The sequence below is a fragment of the Blennius ocellaris genome (genome assembly GCF_963422515.1).
Source record: "Blennius ocellaris genome assembly, chromosome: 7".
Lineage (NCBI taxonomy): Eukaryota > Metazoa > Chordata > Actinopteri > Blenniiformes > Blenniidae > Blennius > Blennius ocellaris.
In genome coordinates, this window is record NC_137656.1 from 26,321,929 (window position 1) to 26,329,267 (window position 7,339).

Below are 7,339 nucleotides of genomic sequence, written 5' to 3' on the forward strand. Positions count from 1 at the left end.
CTACCCTACTGCAACCCGCTTCTCGAACCCAGTTCAGGCAAGTCGAGTGAACTCCCAGTCATCTGAAACTGAACCGGAGCCCATGCAGATTGGGGGGGCGCAACTCACACCTCAAGAGAGGAAACGACGCCAAATCACGAACGCTTGTCTGTACTGTGGCAAGACTGGCCATTACATTGCCACCTGCCCCACCCATCTGGAAAGAGGGGGGGCTCACCAGTAACGGGAGGAATCCAGTTGGACCTGTCCAAGGTTCCTCCAGAGTATCACGACCTGGCACCAGTGTTTTGTAAGGAGAGTGCACTCTCTCTTCCCCCACATCGCCCTTATGACTGTGATATTGAGCTCCTTCCGGGTGCCACCCTTCCCAAAAGCCGCCTATATAACTTGTCCAAGCCCGAACAGACCGCCATGGAGGATTACAGCCGTGATTTGCTGGCTGCTGGGATCATCAGACCATCCTTCTCTCCGGTTGGTGCGGGTTTTTTCTTCGTGGACAAGAAGGATGGCACCCTTCATCCCTGCATAGACTTCCGTGGCCTGAATGATATCACTGTAAAGAATCCATATCCCCTACCTCTGATCAACTCGTCATTTTCCTCATTACATGGTGCAAACATCTTCACCAAACTTGACCTGAGAAATGCCTACCACCTCATCCGGGTCCGCCAGGGGGACGAATGGAAGACGGCTTTCAACACTCCTCTGGGACATTTTGAGTACCTAGTGATGCCCTTTGGGCTCACTAATGCCCCACCAGTCTTCCAAAGCCTCATCAATGATGTCCTTCGGGATATGATAAACCGGTTTGTTTTTGTTTACCTAGATGACATCCTTATCTACTCCCAGACCCCGGAGGAGCACACCCTGCATGTCAGACAAGTCCTAGAACGACTCCTCAAGAACCGGTTGTTTGTGAAGGCAGAGAAATGTGAATTTCACACCTCTACTACATCCTTCCTTGGATACATTCTCTCACGGGGGGAGATAAGTATGGATCCTCAGAAGCTGTCCGCAGTAAAGGATTGGTCAGAACCTGAAACCCGGAAACAACTTCAGCGATTCTTAGGGTTTGCCAACTTTTATCGTAGGTTTATAAGGGACTACAGTAAAGTGGCTGCACCCCTTACCGCTCTGACCTCCACCTCTCGAACCTTCTCCTGGACCACTGAAGCAGCCCAAGCCTTCCAGTCATTGAAGGACCGGTTTACTTCTGCGCCAATCTTAATTCAACCCGATCCAACTCTGCAGTTCATTGTCGAAGTGGATGCATCTGATACTGGTGTGGGAGCGGTCCTATCTCAGCGCAGTCCGAGTGATGGGAAGCTGCATCCATGTGCCTTCTTTTCCCGTCGTCTCTCCCCAGCGGAACGGAACTATGATGTTGGAAACCGGGAGTTGCTTGCGGTGAAGATGGGCCTGGAGGAGTGGCGACATTGGCTGGAGGGGGCGGAACAACCATTTGTGGTGTGGACAGACCACAAGAATCTGGAGTATGTCCGCTCCGCCAGGAGGCTCAATTCGAGACAGGCTCGCTGGGCATTATTTTTGGTCGCTTCCAGTTCACCCTCACGTACTGCCCCGGATCCAGGAATGTGAAGCCTGATGCCCTGTCCCGTCTGCACTCCAGGGAGGAGCACTCTGGAGAACCTGAGACCATCCTGCCCAAGACCTGCCTAGTTGCCTCTCTGACATGAGAGATCGAGAACCTAGTACAGAGTGCGCCGGACCAGTCAGACAATCCAGGTGCTGGTCCACCCAGGACCCTATTTGTCCCTAACTCTGTTCGCTCACAGGTTCTCCAATGGGCCCACTCATCTCGGTTGACCTGCCATCCTGGAGCTGCCCGTACCCTTAGTGTCCTGAAGCAGAGGTTTTGGTGGGACACCATGGAGAAGGACACCAAGGAGTTTGTCGCTGCCTGCTCTGTCTGTGCCCATCAAAAGTCCTCGACCAAGCCCAGTTCTGGTCTATTGCAGCCTTTACCTGTCCCACAACGGCCCTGGTCACACATTGCAGTGGACTTCATTACGGGACTTCCTCCTTCCAATGGTAACACTACAATTTTAACTGTGGTTGATCGGTTCTCTAAGGCGGCACATTTTATTGCGCTACCTAAACTCCCCTCTGCTAAAGAGACTGCTGAGACATTGGTGACACAAGTTTTCAGGATCCATGGAATACCGGCGGATATTGTGTCAGACCGTGGACCTCAGTTTACGTCGGAGGTGTGGAGGCTGTTTTGCAAGGCTCTGGGCGCCACAGTTAATCTAACATCTGGGTTTCATCCACAGTCGAATGGTCAGACGGAGCGGGCGAACCAGTCCCTGGAAACCCTGCTGAGATGTGTCACGGCAGAAAACCCCACTGCCTGGAGTTCTCAGCTTCCTTGGGTAGAGTACGCTCACAACTCGCTGCCTAACTCTTCCTCTGGCTTATCGCCCTTCCAGTGCGCCCTCGGGTACCAGCCACCACTGTTCCCATCTCAAGAGGAGGAGATTGCCGTCCCGTCCGTTCAGGTCTTCATCAAGAGATGCGAGAGAACGTGGAAGAAGGCCAGGGCCTCCCTAACCCAGTCAAACCAGAGGATGGAACAACAGGCGAATCGCAGACGCACTCCTGCGCCAGTGTATATGCCGGGCCAAAAGGTTTGGCTCCGGGCCAAAGATCTTCCCCTGAAGGTGGAATCTCGGAAGCTGGCACCACGGTTTGTTGGACCGTTTGAGGTAGACAAGATTGTTAACCCTAGTTCTGTGCGGCTCAAACTTCCTGCCTCCATGAAGATCCATCCGACTTTTCATGTGTCCCAAGTAAAACCTGTCAGAGAGAGCACTCTGGCCCCCTCTGTCCGTCCCCCTCCACCACCCAGGATGGTGGACGACGCACCAGCATATACAGTTAGACGCCTGTTGGATGTGCGCCGACGGGGTCGCGGACTTCAGTTTCTGGTGGATTGGGAGGGGTATGGCCCTGAAGAACGCAGCTGGGTACCCCGTCGCCAAATTCCGCGACCTGAAAAGACGACGGCCAGACCGCTTCACTTGTGCACCTGGAGGTGCACATAGAGGGGGGGGGGGGGGGTACTGTCATGACCTCCACCTCTGGCTCTGCCTAGTGGCAGCATTTTTTCCCTTCCCCCTCCCTCCTTTCCTTTTTCCCAGGTGGGCGTGTGCTGCATGCTGTGGGAGGTGTGGAGGAGTGCAGTGCTAATTTCCTGAGTGCTCTCACCTGCAGCAGGGTGTGGCTTCACCCAACAATACACCTTTTCCTCTATAAAGCTGGCATCAGATGAAGACTCAGCGTCGGACCGTTGAACTACCAACATACCGGACCCACCCTGCTGCACCAAGCCCCTGCCTGTCACGCCGTTCTTGGCCCACTCCAACGGCTTCAGCGCAACACCACCTCCCGTGTCCTCCAGCTCCAGCCACGCCACTCCGCATTTGCCGCTTCATTCTGGGCAGTGTGCTCCTTAGTCTCCCGCCGGGTCCTTATAGTTTTGTTTGGGTTAAGTACCTGGGTAGTCATTAGTTCTGTCTTGTTAGAGTTTTGCTTTCCTTGGGATTTCGGTTTTGAGTTCTTTGCCTCGTCACTTATTAATAAAGTGTTATGAGAGTACTTCTGATTGCCGTGTTTCTGTCCGCACCTGAGTCTCTGAGAGTGAACCGTGACACTCAGTTCTAATGTGATATGTTAATTAAGTGGTTTGATTATGATATATCTCTTAATACATGGATTTTTGATTATTTCTGTGCTAATATGTTCCAATTGCCTTGTAGAGAGAATGAATGAATCAAATGGACACTTATTATATAACTCTCTCATTCTTCCATATCTGAGTTACGGTGTGGAAACATGGCCAAATAGTATGTTGATAATAGTTAGTGAACCAACGGAGTGCAGCTGACGTCAGCTGTCCGTGGACGAGTTGTCCGTTGTGCTACTATGTGTAAACACATGTTTTTAGTCATGGCGACCCAGCTTTTATTTTTCTTTTTTCTTTTCCTGGCCACAGTGCAGCTTTTTAATGTGTCTTTATAAAACATGTGTTTTTAGTTTGACACGCTTATTTTTTCTTCCCCCACTGTGATTTTAAACTAATGTTGAGCCAGTTTTTCATAGGAACTATGTGTCTTTATGTGTAAAAATGAGTGCTTTCAAAATTAACCCGATAATTTAATTAATTGATTTCACATGTTTAACTCCTTAAAAAAAGTGTAACATAATAAACAGTTGTGTTTACTTCTGTTTTTGTTTATTACTCCCTTACAGGAGCACCATGTGTCGCGTCTGCAGCCCTGTGACTACAGAGCAGCACAATACCAAGAGGAATAATATCAAGGCAGATAGTTTCACTTTTAAAAGTTCCATGTCGGCTGGTTGTGAAAAAGTGAAAGTCATTTGCTTTACTTTGTAAAGCTGAATTTAACAATCACAGAAGTGATTCTGCAGCAAAACAGCAGGCTGTCATGTTGGCTGACCAGTTGCTACCAAACTGCTAAAGCTGGAGGAAACACTGGCAAGTAAAACATTATATTATAATTCTCCACGTTCTCTCTTTCCCTGGTTCACCTGTATGGTGTGTGTGTGTGTGTGTGTGTGTGTGTGTGTGTGTGTGTGTGTGTGTGTGTGTGTGTGTGTGTGTGTGTGTGTGTGTGTTTAGTTTTGCAGACAGCCGCACCCCAAAACATTTCATATCCACACCACAGATTTAATTTATTCCCTTAATTTATCATTTATTTTTTCTAGTCTTACACTGTTTAAATGAAGTGCACACATTTTCACATTGAAAGACTATCCTTGCCACATTTCTGTTGTACGAATTATGTTTTTCTATTTTGAGTTACCCTGCTGATGGGAGGAGTCATCCTGCAGTGGAAAAGTCGGGGCAACAGACCAGAAACTCTTTTATGCTGACCCATGCAATCAGCCCTGCCATATCTTGCCAGATCAGATACCTGGTCACTATATATATACTCCCTGATGGCTCATTTTGTTAGGTTAGTGTTTTGTGGTAACACCTGTTTGTTAGATATTTTGATTTGTTTTGTTGACCTCACTTTTTGTCTCAGAAAACTTAAGTTTGTACTTTTTGTTTCTTTAGGTAAATAAAACCCCTTTTCCAGAAAATCCTGTTTGCCTCATCTCCTCACTACTTGGTCCCTGACAATGACATTAAGGTTTGGCTGTTCTATGTTGTGCCTGTTTTGAAACATTGAGCTTTGAACTTTTAATTTGGTGCATATTGTAAGTCCTATAACTGATCTCTGAACCTAAATGAGATACAAGCATGAAGTTAAGTCCTGACCCATTGTATAGCATGGGCTGTGATTTGGCATGCTCACCCACAGGGGGCACCTCAAATCATGATAAAAATTAGATTTCTCCTAATTGTCAATGTCAATTTTATATTCTCACCAAGCAGCTGTATTTCTTACCCAGGAAAACCCCTCAGGGCACCCTAACTTTTATATACCACATCCTCTATCCGGTCATGGACGAAACTGAGTGGGAGGAAAGATCAGAGCTGGTCGACCTTCTCAAGGGGCTGCTAGATGTGGACCCAGATGAGAGATTGACCGCCCAGGAAGCGCTGACCCACCCCTTCTTCACCCGGTGCTTCCTCAGCGAGGACCAGCACAGCCATGACCCCGTCAACCAGGAGCCCCGTCAACCAGGAGCCCCTAGACCAGGAGCCCCAAGACCAGGAGCCTTGGGACCAGGAGCCCCTAAACCAGGAGTCTTGGGACCAGGAGCCTCTAAACGAGGAGTCTTGGGACCAGGAGTCTTGGGACCAGGAGCCTCTAAACCAGGAGTCTTGGGACCAGGAGCCTCTAAACCAGGAGTCTTGGGACCAGGAGTCTTGGGACCAGGAGCCTCTAAACCAGGAGTCTTGGGACCAGGAGTCTTGGGACCAGAAGCCTCTAAACGAGGAGTCTTGGGACCAGGAGTCTTGGTACCAGGAGCCTTGGGACCAGGAGCCTCTAAACCAGGAGTATTGGGACCAGGAGCCTCTAAACGAGGAGTCTTGGGACCAGGAGTCTTGGGACCAGGAGTCTTGGGACCAGAAGTTTTGGTACCAGGAGCCTTGGGACCAGGAGTCTTGGGACCAGAAGTTTTGGTACCAGGAGCCTTGGGACCAGGAGCCTCTAAACCAGGAGTCTTGGGACCAGGAGCGTCTTGTGTTTGCCCCAAAATTGAGGAATGACTCTTGTTTAACAACTTTTTGGAAATAAATTTCCTTCTGACTGAAAATGCTTCTCATGATTATCGCTTCAAATAATCCTTTACGAAAAATATTGTTTTGAGGATGAGCTTGATTCTGTGATTAATATATTACACTTCATGACGCTTTAACAGTTTGGGAGCTTTTAAAGTCAAAGTACATATAGTAGTGGCAGTATTTAGGGGGTATCGGTTGGCAACAGTCATTTTCTACTGCTCATATATTGTCCCTGGTAGGGTGGAGGACATGTTTTTAACACATTGGATTTGACACTTCATTCAATGTGACTAAACTTTGTGGACTAATATTTGTTTCACACACAACTACTAAAACGTCAACGATAACAACCAGGTCTATCTGTAATATTTCCCCCTACATGTAGTCGCATCAAGAGTTACTGAAGGATTTTCATTACAGAGGCTTTGGGACGTCCCCTCAAAGTCAGACGTGCTCGTCCACACACACACACACACACACACACACACACACACACACACACACACACACACACACACACACACACACACACACACACACACACACACACACACACACACACACACACACACACACACACACACACACACACACACACACACACACACACGCACAGCTTTCTCTATTACAATGACATTTGCTGCCACCTAGTGTAGAAAGTGAAAAAAGATGCGTTTAAAACTGAGTTTGAAGCCTTCCAGTCTTATTTGGGAAAACGTTTGTATTCATCATTATAAGGGTTTTATTGATATGACTTTAACATAAATTGGCACGATAACATTGAATTGTAGAAGGTAGAATTCATGCAGGATATCAGCATCAAGTTCTCCTTTTTTCATCTCAACAGGCTGATTATTTATTATGATCATATTATTATCCATAGTATCACTATACATTCACGCTACAACAACTGACATAAGCTACCAATAAAATCAGTATTCACAAAATCAATTATTTCGACAGGGCTGCTGTGCAACTATTAAAACAAAGCTCAATTACTTGATTGATACTAAATTTAATTCACTTTCTAATCGGAGAACTTGCATTTAAAAAAAAATACAATGTACAAATACAATATACTCTTTTAAAACTCCTCAAAATACTTTTTAACCTCAT